Here is a 13,910-nt window from a genome sequence, read left to right as displayed (position 1 = left end):
ATTATTAAAAATAAGAAGCTTTGGCAATACCAAAGTACATCACTTAAAAACTTCCTCCCAACTCGAGCTCTGTCTTGTAAAGTGATTTGGATAAATGGCCTTATTTCTGCCAAAGGATTCAGCGAAAGAGTTCTGGAATAACGCTTTGTATACAAAGGCATATACACACGTATATACAAACACAAAACTTGTGAGAAACATGAAAGATAACTCAGAAACATAATCATGCAAATTTATGAGATGACCACAATTTAATAAATTATGGGGCAGATATTGAGGTGGTTTTTACTACTGCTTAGGTCTAACATGTCTGACATTTCTGTCAATAACTTGGAAAAAACCATAACATTATTAATTAAAGTTTTCTGATGGCATAAAGACTGGGGAACAGATAAGCAGTGAAGAGGCTGGATTATGGACTAGCTAATCTGGATTAAATGCATAAATGTATAAATTAATAAATATTAGCACGAAGTCAGAAGGTAGACAATGTTCTTTAGATCGGGAGCAGTGATTCTGAAAAATATTTGTGGATGGTATGTAAGCTCATCCGATAAAACTGTGGCCAAAATAGCTAAAGAATCCATTGGGAGGTACTAAGGGGAGATGGAGGGGTTTTTTAATTTTCTTTCATGTGTCACTGATACAACTATTTGTGCAACACCACGAAAGATGTTGATAAAGTGCATGGGGTTCATGGAGGAGCCACAGGGGTGAGTAATGGCTTGAAAAACATACCCTGTTCTGGGAGATTCAACATAGCTGGTTTACCAAAGAGGAAGTTAGGATGTGATTTGATCACAGCCTGTCAGCACTCACATAACGTACAGAACTTTGACATTTGTCTCTGAAAAGTTGCAGGCAAAAGTATCACAGGAGCCAGTGCATGACAACTGAGGCAAGACAAATGCAGGTTAAAAGTGAGATGCAGCTCTTTAACAGTGAGGCTAATTAACTTTTGAAACTTTTGAATGTATCAGAAGATGTGGCAGATTCTTCCGCTGAAAGTTTTAAATTGGAATTTGGGTGGTTAAAAGAAATATGTTCCAGTTCAAATAAAATACAGGGCAGAGGAATCTTGTGGTCAGTGTTATTTAAGAGGTCATGCTGGATGGCTGAAGTGATTCTTCTTGGCCCTGTACTCTAGAAATGTCTGTGTTTACTGACACCTTAACTGGGTATATTTTTCACCAAAAAGGTGTGATGGATGGTATTTGTTTCACCTGGGTGTTTTCAGTGATATGTTATGTTCTGTTAAGAGGTGATGAGGTTGGTTTGAACCCTTTGGGAGAAGAAGGTGTGTAGGCAGCTGCCACTGCAGCCCCCTAGGTGAGGATGAGAGGTCCAAGTGTCTGAGGGGAGAAAAGGAGAGCTTCCTCGAGGGGGCTGGAGAGAGTTTACTGCGGCTCAAAAAGTTTCTGAGTTGGCTAGAACTGAGCATGGACTCGAGGATCTGCCTGCGGAGGTGAAGGAGGCAGAGGAAGAGTTATGTACAAATCCTTTGTTTCTCTACTGCCTGGCTTACTTTCTTAGAGTTTTCCCAATTAATCAAATTGTAGTGTTCTAGTTTTAGTTCCGTTAAAACTAAACTTTTCTGACATTAATGGATTTTTGGTCTTTTGGGGAGTATTTCATCGTAGGTGAGGGTCTAGGCACATACACTTCAAGCCTCTGGACTAGTCAGGGTATCCCCACAGCTTTCTTTGTTTAGTTCATTGTTCTAATCCTTCCACCCCTTCCAGAAGCTTTAAAGACTTTTCTACCAGCAAGACCAGTGCAGTGCCTGTGCAGCATGCTGGAGGCTCTGGAGCTAGTTCAGATACAAACCTTCTTCATCTCCTGCTTTCTGACAACTATTAGTGAGACCTGTTTGTCTATTGTGTCCGCAAGCACATTTGATGGGGAAGCCTCCACACAGATGATCTGTAGCTATCCAGACCATGCCATTAGGGTCTGACTTCAATCTCCCCTGCCATAGGTTCCCGAACCTTACTGTTCCTTGTCCTGTTCTTTTTCTCTTTGAAGAACTGTATCTCCCTTCAGACTTGTCTCAGCTAGATAACTCCAGTTCTTTCAGTTTTTCCTCATCACCTGTGTTTTTGAGCAGTCTAAGCATTCTCCAACAGCAATATGTTCAGTTACAGGTATTCAGATATTCATCTTTCCTGAGAGATGATGCCTGAAAGTGAGCGCAGAACTCAACTGAAGTCATGTCAGCAGAGTATGGAGAACTTCACCCTGGGCCTCTAAGCTTTGACACCGGTTTGCACCTTCCAGGGTGAGCTCTTTGTCATTGTTGCCGCAGAGGAGGACTTTGGCTTTTTTGATTTAGCATCCGCATTCTTCTAGATGCCCTTCTGCAGGGCTTCACCCTCCATCATTTCCCACCCTGTGTTTGAACTGTTTGACTGTGACTGTTTGTCTAGAATTTTGCGCTTGTCCTTACAGAAAATTGGAACCCAGTGTTTTCAGATCTTCTCCTTAATTTGTCAAGATTATGCTGAACTCTAACCCTGCTCTCCTTCACATCTAAAGAGATATTAATGAGGATATTGAATTCTTGACAAGGATAAACTTACCCAATACATACTTTTTGTTTAACAGTGCTATCATAACTGCTTGAAGCACACTTTTCCAAAAAGTTTAGCAGCCATCTCAGAACAGTGTAATCTGAACCATGTTGACCTAAAATAATGTCATAGGAGAGTGTGTTTCCAAAGCCTTATTTCAATCAAGACCTCTGAAAAACTGTAATGCAGGCCAGAGAAAATAAATCTAGAATGCTTTTCCTTTATTTCCAGGCCTATTGTCCTGTTAGGTCCTGCACATATCCACATGCTGCTTTGGTAATGAATGTATGCTTCCTTCAAATATCCAGAATGGTGCAGATTTTGAACTACAAAACGGGACATACAAAACTGGGAACATTGTTTGTGATCATTGATTTTCATGAGTTACATGAAACAGTGTGTGATGACTTTTGTTTCTTAAGCAACAGGGAATATTAGTTCGGATGGTAGTTCAGTACAAATAGGACAAACAAACCCAATGATTCAGTAATACGCATTTATAAAATGACTTTCATCATCAAGGTACTGTTTAGTTCTTGTAGTAAATTTCACTAAAATGTGCCCGGATTTAAGTGGAAAAGGGCACTAGAATATCACATAATGCACTGGAACGAGTGAATTTAAAGTATGAATGGCATAAAGGGAAGTCTATGCAATCTTTGAATTATGGTGTTCTGTATTCCCTGAATTTTACATTTACATTTTAGGTTAAGAACAACAAGAGGCTGTATCCAGAAATGCTTCCATCAGCTGCAAATGCAGCTCTGTTTGGGCATCTCTGTGCGAGAGTGATGAAAGCATGAAGTGTTATATGCAGTCATCACCCCGGAGAAATGGTTGTCACCTGCCCTCTGCTTATGCATAGTAATAAGGTGGTGAAGCGGAGAGGAGAGGGAAGAGAGTTAGAATTCTTACAGCAGAAAGTGTGAAACCTCCTGCTTCTTGTCCTGTATGTATCCTTGTAATGCTTGTACTTATCCACACAGCTTTTCTGTGGGAGACGTGGAGGTCCTCTACAAAAGTGTGTCATCCTGCCTCACAAATCACCACAGACTTGCCCTCCTCTTCACTTGGTATCCCTCCCGCTCTCTCCATATGAGCAAATTCTGCCTATCTGAAGAGTAGCCTGCATGCTGTAGCACCTGCTGCTGTCCTCAGTAACACACCTGCAGCAGCTAAGGGGTTGGCCCCTGGGATATGGCTGCAGCACAAGCAAATTAGCTTTAAATTAGTGAAATTAGTGTACTTGCAGCTGCAGAAAATGCAATTCAGGTTAAAAAACTTGAGGTCCTCTGAAAGCCCATGAGTGTTTCACTCTGTGCTTCCAGGACTTGGAGCTTTGCATGACTTTCATTCATGCTGTTGCCACAGGGTAGGCACTCACTCCTATAGGTGGGACCAATAAAATCTAGGGACCACACCACTTTATTTTGAGAATTTGAAAGCGTAGGTCTTTCTTCTGGCCCCTGGTGCTCATGTGAATCTGCTGTTTACTGTTTTGCAAACCGTTCAGTCATCTGTTCTGTTTCACTTGAGCTTCCGCTGACTCATTTCCATCAAAGTCCAAATCAGAGCCAGAGAAATCACCAAACATGAGTGAAACAGATACCTTCAGGGATACTTGGACTTTATTTTGAGACGATGAGGCCTGGAAGCCTTCATTTTTTCTTTCCGACATGCCCACGCAGGTGTTAAAATCAGGTGATTGTGATGGCATGTCTCCAGAAAAGCACTGTGAAAAAAGCTGACTGTTTTACTGACAGCAGCAGTGTCAGTGAGGCTGTACTTTCACCTCCATATATGCTAGATTTCACCAATCTTTTTTTTCTTTAAGGTTTCAGTATAAGGATTCCCATGCAGTGAAGGACATTGGGCTTAATACCTTTACTCTGGAAGGAGAAGAAACTGTGACAGCTGTAGGACTCATCTTTACAATTGCAAGTAGAGAGAATTGCACATTACTTTGTTTGTTACTGTTGGTGTTAAACCAAGCAGTTGACCAGTTTGGAGACAGTTGTGATAAAGGTCATATAAACATGCAATAGATGACAGGTCCTGACCAAAGGACACCGAAAATTGCAGCACTGACACCTCTTTTGCTGTACATCGGTCATACCATACTTAGTTCCTGAATACACGAGGTGCTACATCCTTGCATCAAGAAGTCAATATTGCACCTTTGTGTGCAAATAATAGTTTTAAAAGTATTTTGCTTTCAGCTGTGATTTTCACAAAGGAAGTATATGGCAAACAGGATGCAATCACACAGTTCATAAGATGGGCAACACTGTCTCACCGGAAGGGTTACAGAGAGGTGAATTTCTCCTTATTGCTAAAACTTTGTCCAAATATATTTATGTATGCTTAGTTTTGGACTTTGGCAGGAAGCTTTAATGCAGAAACAGCATGCCCTTCCGTCCTTCGTGTATTTAAAAGCTCTTTCGGTGTGAGTCATTGAAATCCTGTGGTTTGTGTATCCTGAAAGGAGAAGGGCTCCATGTGATTATCAGACGTTATGAAAAAGTAACAATTTGAAAATAAAATGATAAGGAAGTTCATTATTAGGTAGGAAATGTCTGCTGATTTTTTTTTTGTTTTTTATCTTGTAGGTTTTACTGTTTTGTTTGGTTGGGCTGTGAATGTACATGGACTTATGTGGCTTTGCTTCATAGATATATATCATTTTTCAGATGTGCTACAGAATTGCAAGAAGAGAAACCTCCTTACGAACCAAAGGGAATAAGATTCAAACCTGAAACTAGTGAATCATTCTGAATGGTTGTCTATATGCTGAACTGACTCACTGTCCTATGCCACTGCATGATACGAAGTAACAGCTGTTAAGGTGCAGATTGCCTCATCTTAACCTAAACTTCTACAAAATAGGGAAGATGTCAGTTTTTACTGACCTTCTGTGGGTGCCCTAATGACATTCTTACAGTCTAAACCTAATGCTTTCTCCCCAAAACGTTTTGGATTTCTTTTGGTGCTTTCTCAGGGTAGTTCTCAGCATTTACTGTTGATCTTTCTGTCTTTATACTCCGCTGAAATCGGAGGACTTCCAAGGGCTTGCTGTTGTCATGAGTTGTTGTGACAGAACAGGTTAACAGAATGGACCAAAGGAATGTGGGGTTTTAACTAAATTCTGTTAATCCATTTCTATGTGTAGATTGAAGCTATCACTATCTGGGATCTCTAACATCTTATGAAAGTATTTCATAAAAAGGCAGTAGGAGAACACTCTCACTGACGTGTTTGGTGTGTATATGCCTGAGGCATCTCTCAGTGAATGGATGGAAGTGTCTGTTGGGGAAGCTCTCTTCTTCCTGGCAGTGAAAAAGCAAATAGAATGAAGAGACATAAAATTTCTCCATGAAGCTAATTACCGCTGACTAGCTCAGCCAGTTTGTAAAACTGAATAACACTTCAGAGAATTGTGGTATGTGAGTTTATTTAGAAAAATTAAACAGTGGCGTAACCTTCTTAGTGATGCTTCATCCCACAGAAACAGACTTCTTTATAAACTGTTCTCAAAATTTAGAGCAAGTCTGAGTTCTAGAAAATGCCTGGAACACCAAGACACTATAATTTTTGAAGGATGGGTTACAGTGTGTGTAGGCCTTTCTGGAGTGCTGTATTCTGTTATAATACTTCTTCTTTTCTTCCTATGTTTGAAAAAGGATCTTTTATGCACAGCAATCAGGTTGCTGTTTGGTGAGAGAATGTGTGCATATACCCCGTTCTCCTCTTCCGAAACACATAGGCGCACTATCGTTAATTGTGATCTTGTGCAAGAGCTGACAGCTGGAGCAATGTTGCGGTGGAGTAGGCTACACAGTCACTCTAGGCAGTGTTGTGTCTTGTAAACACAGGTACAGGTATTTGGTAGCAATAAGTCCATAGACTTAATACTAACGGATTAATAATGGACTTAGTACTAAGTCCATAGCATTTCAGAATGGGGCAAAGGTACACCATGCTGTATGACCTAAGCAGGAGTTACTTGGTGTGTAAATAAGAGACCAGCAGCTTTCCCAGCATAGTCAAGTGTTGTAGTCTGAAATAATAACTGTTTTTATTTGTGTATCGTGCATTAAAAAAATTGTTCTCCACATGACCTTCATCTTGACACTCACTTTATTAATAACAATAAGAATACACATCGCTTCTAGGAAGTAAGATTAGAGATTCTACAATCTTAGAAAGAAAAGAGGGCTATAAAAGACTGCCAAGTCTTTCCATGCCTGTAGGACATAAATGAGGTCAGTCTCAAATAAAGTACAATATAATTTATGTGAACATCTGGGTGACATCCAAAGTCTTTGGTTAAATAGAATTACAATGGAGAAGAAAGTTGCAATCAACAGAATACTAGTAATAACAAAGTTGAGTACAGTTGGTGAAATTCTTCTCAGCTGAGGTAAAATGGTAGACTATTCTTTGATTTTCATTTAGGCAGCGTTTCACTTTAGCTCTGCACCCAGCAATTTAGGGAAAAGAAACTTGAAAGAGGGTTAACATGGAAAAAGGCTGAAATTTGTATGAAGCGCTACCCAGGAGGATGAAGTTGAACTCTGTTTAACCCAGAATCTTGTGTAATTGAGATTCCATTACACAGGATTGTACAGAATTCTACAGGATATTGATTCACTCTCAGATTTGATAGGGACTCTCTGTAAACCTCCCAGGGCAGACGGAAAACCAGTCACATGCTGTGTTGGAGCCTTCTTCAGTAAGCGTAGGAATTGTAACTCAACTCTCAATTTCCAAGGCAGATCCTGAAGTACTTCAAGTGTACAGCATCCTCTGTGGTTACTTAATTGTGTGGGGTTTTTATTTGCTAAAAGTGTAAGGCTCTGTTTTGCAATCATTTCTTACAAACTATATAGTAACATTGTCCTGTTGCTAATCATCTATCTCACATGCATCGGTTAGGAATTTGACCCCAAGTGGTCAGCAGTTTGTTTTATATATTGTAGAAACTGAAGTTACAAGTAAAATGAGAACCCTAGAAAAAGAGAGCATTTGACATGGGTGTAAAGGATTGTGGTTAACCTTGTAAAATTTTATTTGGTAATTTGTTCTAAATCACAAATTATGGAATTCCTTTCTGTTTTGCACAAAGTATTTCCTTATATTCTCTTTCAGATATTGAATGAAGTCAGGAGAAAGGGATAAATGGTGGCTTATTAATTTCATTGTAGGAAATTAAATACACAAAATGTCTCAGAAGAATTAGAAAACAAATTTATGTTCTTCTTTGAGGGAGAAGATATGATGATTCAAGTTTGGTGAAAAACGGATCAAGCCATAATATCCCATCAGAACTGGTCCCCTTGCTGACAGTATCAAAGATTAGTGACAACTGCCCCCAACTCGGTCCCTTCAGGGCAGCTGGAATATGCTTGGAGTTCTACGGGGAGAAACTTTTTTGTTCCCTCCTCTATCAGTCTGGTATTTTCATGACCACTTAATTCACTGAAGAATAACATTTCTGGAAGAAATACTTCTAATGTGGAGAACCTCTTTTAGGAGCAAAACCTTACAAAAAGGTTCCTGAAGTCAAGTGACTTGTGACGTCTGGGAAATGGGCATAAGAGACTTAACTCCAAGCTCTCTCCTTTTCAGGCAGGAGAACAGGAAATACAAAAGGTGCCTGCAGGACTGCATAGGCCTTCTTTTGGCCTATAAGCCATTGTAGCCCATCATTTAGGGTTTTACTTTCAGTAGCTGAAAAATGAACAGTGATGCCAGCTGATGTAGAAGAATTTTGATAGATGTTGATAAGGACAATGTATTTGTTTGTAGATACAATATATTCACTTTTATACCATTTTGTGACCCTATAACACACTAAGTCCCATTTCTTTTGGAGGATTTCCTTCATAAGGCGATCCTTCACCAGTAAAGGTGCTAATACGTGGCTCTTCATGACATCCCTTGCAGATGTGAGACTTTGCTTTAAAGCTAGATTTTATACAGTGTAACAAAAGAGAAGCAAATAGGAATAAGAAAATCACATTAATTTTGAAAGGTATGAATCTCAGCCAGAGCAGAAATCTCTCAGGGTATAATTTTAATTTAAATTATATTTTTCTCTAGCCCTTCACTTCATCTTCTGTGCTGGCAGCTCAAACTTCTCATGGTTAGTGCCACCTTGGCAGAAAGATGTTTTATTAAGACCTGTAATTTTTTTAATCCATAGGCTTTTAGTGTGCATCAGCAGTGATTCTACGCGCTGAACTCAATTTGATACCAAACAAAAAAAATCCACAAGCCCAGAGCTGAATCCCTTTATGAGCAGTAAAAGTAACAGGCATTAAAAAGTGAGCTATGTAAGCAGAAAGCCTTCCTCAGGCATACCAGTCCACCCATATCTCCTAAGCTAGGCAAATACTGCATCTATTTCATAAATTCAGGAAAGCAAGCCAAGGTAAAGCTCCTCTTACTTTAGATCAGCTTACTGTGGCCTTCATGACTGCTAGCTCTGGATGCAGAAAATGTGTTTAATTTCTGCATTTTTCACTGCTTCCTGCTACCTCTAGAGCTGCTAATGTTCCCATCAATAACCAAAGCAAAACAGTGATGAAAGAACGGTTTGAAAGAACAGACTGAACAGTTCCAGTCTTTTCAGATCCTTTTCTCATGCCCGTTCAGCTTCATCCAAAACACAGCTACTAATGTGATATTTCCCCTGTCTTTTGTTATCGTCCCCAGTGAATCCCTTTTGAGACCCTCTGGATCTCTGTTAAATTTACAAAGTCCAGCTACAATGATGGGCATAAACACTCTGACCTGGATTCAGATCATCTCTCCTCTTCATCATCTTCAAATCTTCGTCTCCATCAGACAAGCTTAATTCACTAGCCCATCTGATTCCTTTTCCTGTCTTTTCCCACACTTGCTCCTTGGTGTCTGACCAGCTCCCAGTGCAGGGAGTATCCCTTGCTTGCCACACACGGATTACCCCTCCAAGCACTTCTTCAGACTCCCCAAAGCACCAGGATTTCCTCAGTCAATACCATCTCTAGTCTCACTTTTTAAGGTTAAAAAGATACTGTGTAAAATAAATTCAAACTTTTAGGAAAGAGAAATAGTGTGAACTCTGGATTTAAATTTTAGTTCTAAAAGGGCTTGGGATTATAGTCCTGTTACCTCATCTTTCTAAGTCTGGTCAAATCTGCTCTATTTTCGGTCAATAAAATAGAGATAATGTGGTATCCTTTGTCATGGCTATTCAGCTTATAAAGCTCTGTGAGGCACTAATTCCCTGACCGTGTGGCTAACTTCAGGCATCTAGCTTGAGCAGCTCACCTGGGAGCTGGATAGGGTGTGTGAGCACAGGGTTTGGCACAATGCGCTCCAATCTTCTTTGGAGTGCCTACACAAAAGGTAATGGGAATGTAGCCGATAATTTAATACTTTCCTTAGGTTTATCTCCTATGTCAACTGTAAGTGATTGGGGCGGGATAATGTTTATTTGTGCATTGGACAGTGCGAGAGGAGGGCTAGCAGCGGAGTGCTGCCCGAGACATGCAGGGCCGTGAGGGGAGCCCGGGGAGAGCCCTGTGCACGGTCTGCAAGAGCATGGCGAGAATGGCCGGGGTGCTGGTGGCTTTAGGAAAATTCAGCAAAGTGCAGCTGAGCGTGAGATAAGAAACCAGTCCTGTAAGGCTATTGTGAAGGAGAGCAAATAGTTAAGATAAGTTCCTACTTTTACTGCGGGTGTCTGAGTGAAAATTAGTTTGCTTTATGATTAAGAGTGATCTTTTCAGGTGTTTGAGAGAGGAATGTAGAATTCAGCAGTCGAAAGATGAATCAGAGTCTGCTGCGGTTAGTTTGCGAATTCCCACTGCATAGTGTAACGTAGTTAATTCCTCTAGACTTGAATTGTTCTATGTTGAAGAGGCACAACAACAACAACAAAGCAGACTGATTTCTGCACGTACAGATGTACATGACCTGAAATTACGGATCAATTTCCTTGTAAAGAGGGAGAGAAAAGGTTAAGGGAGAGAGCGCACTGGTCACAGGGAAACAAATACAGTCTAGTGGCTATGAAAGTAAATTGTTGTGGCTTGCTTGGTAAATAATGGTAGATTTTTATGGAAGATAGATAATCCTGGTGAATAACAAACGTGTAAAGTATTTATGAGAAGAATTTAAGATGTATAAAGATGATTCCAATTAGATCAGCCACTTGGCTTAAAAATACAGGAATCTATCCTTAAAAAGTATGAACTTTTAGAGTTTGTAATAACACAGACTTTCTATTAACGTTATGTTACTTGGTGCAACTAGTCACTGAATAAATTTTAGCAGATGTAAAATCTTATCACTAACTTAGAGATTAGTGATCACAATCCTTAGAATTTTGGAAAAATATGGATGATTTCCACAGAAAGAAAGAAACATTCAAGTGGAAGAAACATAAAAGAAATTGTTCATTAAATTGCCAGTAGGATAGTACAACAAATAAAACAACCAAATACTGGTAAACTACCTGCCGGGTGTCAGGTTAGGAACCATTAATTTTTTCTCTTGTATCAGTCTAGAACTGTATAACTCTATATTTTTTATCCAGTTAATTGTCCAGAAGCAGTACTTTTCCCACTCTAACAGGAGTGCCTGAGTTGAATGTTAAATAAAAATTAAATATTAAATATTCTTAAGTCTCTTTCTTGAGTCTCTCTCTGTATTATTTTCAGTACTCTACCTGAAAATGAAAGGAGAAAATGAAGGAAAACTTTGAAGTTGGAAATTGGTGATCTGTCCAAAAGTTGTTTTGGCAGTTAAAGTAAGAACTGAGCGATACTTGAGTATCAGAGCCCAAGACTGCTATTTGGAAAATCTCCTGTCCTCTAGCACCACTCTACAAATTTCTTGTATTATTTTTATCTGAAAGTTATCAGGACTCAGGAGTGGTGCGTCTGGGCAGCTCAAGACCTGCCCTAACCTGAACAGGGCTGTTCTGCGGGTATTTCACACCCCACTTTAATCCAGAAATGAGGCATGGCTCCATCTATGTCCCTTGGGGATCTTGATTCAGAGTCTGTTCTCAGAACAGCCCTAAACACATGCCATTGCACAAAAAGTCGTGTAAGAGGGCAGAGGACAAAGGGGCATAACTAACTGTGACCCTCAGACAAAACAAGAAGACATATCCTTCTTCCAAAAATCACTCTGTACTTTATCCAATGTCTGCTTAATGTAAGAAAATGATACTAGGATCAGGGGCTGAGACTCGGAGTTATTATTGACCAGCCATGTGCTCTTTATTATCCACTAGAACTCTTTTAAGTGAGCATTTACATTAAGACAGGCATTTTAGGTGGAGGCACTAGAAAAACAAAGTATTGCAATGTTCTACCGTTCCTTATCTAAATGTTGCCATCCGTCTTTGCACTGTGCTTGGTACTGGTGAAGCTAGGCAAAATACAATGAACTTTTTTTCACCCATCACACTAGTTTTGCTATTGGCAGTATTTACTGGCACAAGTCCTCGAACAGCCATATAACAAATAGTCTTTTGTATGACACCACATCTTGCTTCCTCATCTGTTCTTGTTTTCATGGCAGCTTGCCTGTAATATATAGGCCTTTTTACTGCTCTTTCCAGACGTTGCCTGCCTCACAGTAGTATAAGACAACAATGTGCCATCCTGCCTCCTCTCCGCTTTCCTAGCAATATTCCAGCTTCTCCTCATGGGAAAGACGGTGTTGACTTGAAGTGCTGATGCAGTTGCAGGAACAGAGGCTCTTTAACGCCTCTGTGGGATTTCAGCGCGAGAAATAAGTGCACCCAGAACCTGGCCCCTCACAGCCAGTGTTCATAGCACATTCACCAGTGTAGACAGTATGCGTTACTGTAGTGCCTGAAGTACATTAAATACCTTTAAATACCTTAACAGCAGATTTTTCATGGGCTTAAGTGGAGACAGATGGTAGCAGTAGGAACCCTACACAGCTCCTGTCCCTCAGGACTGTGCTGGTTCATGCTGCTGCTAGAAATGCAGCCCTGGAGAGACTTCTTCCTCCTATGGCAGGAGGTAAAGTCTCCTTAGGCTGTTTGCAGGGGAGGGCTGAGGCTGGGGGATGGAGGGCACCTCCAGATCCAACCAATCTGGATCCAACCCAATCGCTTTTCTGCTTCTCTAGGACATGAAGCCCAAGAACCACCTATGTGGAGCTTAAGTGAAGGACATTTGGCAAAATGGGAGTTACCACATCTTCAGGACACGGATGCCTACATTTAGGTGTGAGCAAAATTTTGAACGGTAATTAGAAAGATTATTCCAGATTCGGGCTGGTTAATGCATTTGCTTTTGGTGTGCTAACTGAACCAGAAGAACTGCTGACTAAACAAGGAGTAGAAATTAACTAAAGCCAAATCGAAACAGAACTATTTTCTGCAAAGTGTATCAAGAACTACCCCCAAATCCATTTCTGTTCTCCCTCAAGTCAAGCATTTTGCCTATTTTATAGTGATGCCTTCTCCTCATTTTTTGATTATTTAACTCCAATCTTCCTTTTTTTTTCTTTTGTTTTTCTTAAATAGGTCCCCTTTTCAACAAACTACTTTTCCCATTTCCAGTTTTCCATTTGGAAATGCTGAGAAACAAATTGCTGTGTTTTAGGAAATGTTCCTGTGTTATTTTTCAGATACATTTTGATGAATCTGTTTATCTCTTCTAAATAATTTTTATCTCTGTGCTACTTCATTTCCCAGGGAACTGACAATTCATTTGAGTACTTTGTCCAGCTCTGTTCCAGCCACTTGTTTGCTGCAAGTTTTTAATCTGTGCAACGCTGAAAACCACTTAAGCACTCTCTGTGATTCTTTGTTCCCTGGATGTGGTAGAAGACAAGAAAAGAGAAACCAACTTTGAAAGATATGTCTTAGTTGTTACTAATTTCCTCCAAAAGCTGAGCCTAAGCATATCCCTTGAACCACTCCTACTTATATGTATTATTCCCAGCTTGATTGTTAGTGTTCCTGCTGCACAGCACTTTAGAAGATGCTCACCCAGTCTGTTGATCTTCAGGGAAACCCCCTAGCTTTCCTTTCCTGTTATTCATGGGGATTTCCCAGTCTGCTGCAGAAAAACAAGGATCAAAGTGTCTTTAATGCTGATGGATGTCTCCACTTCTCTGCATTTAAAAGCTAAAGCAAGCGAGTGTCCATAAATAGAACTATTAAAACAATAGAAGTGGGAGGAACACAATCGGAGAAGTAATATTTTGAATATTTTGCAAAATGTTTAAATAAAATGGCATTCATAACACAGCTTAAGGCATTAGTATTTACCATACAGAAGGGGTACTGGAGAAAAAAGGAAG

General features: G+C 40.0%; 1 long non-coding RNA gene across 2 annotated transcripts in view; it reads left to right on the top strand.

Moving 5' to 3' along the window:
- The window catches only part of LOC104145485 (uncharacterized), a 99,199-nt gene that overhangs the window by 52,676 nt on the left and 32,613 nt on the right, over window positions 1-13,910 (top strand). Inside the window, exon 5 of one of the 2 annotated variants that reach the window (XR_694341.2) lies at window positions 12,729-12,821. The exons of the other annotated variant lie outside the window; for it this stretch is intronic. This is a non-coding gene — a long non-coding RNA (uncharacterized lncRNA). Of the gene's footprint in view, window positions 1-12,728; window positions 12,822-13,910 lie in introns of those variants that run through there. 2 annotated transcript variants of the gene reach the window in all.

The sequence above is a fragment of the Struthio camelus genome, chromosome Z (genome assembly GCF_040807025.1).
Source record: "Struthio camelus isolate bStrCam1 chromosome Z, bStrCam1.hap1, whole genome shotgun sequence".
Taxonomy (NCBI): Eukaryota; Metazoa; Chordata; class Aves; order Struthioniformes; family Struthionidae; genus Struthio; species Struthio camelus.
Note: the sequence above shows the minus strand (reverse complement) of the source record. Positions and strands in the feature narration are given on the sequence as shown.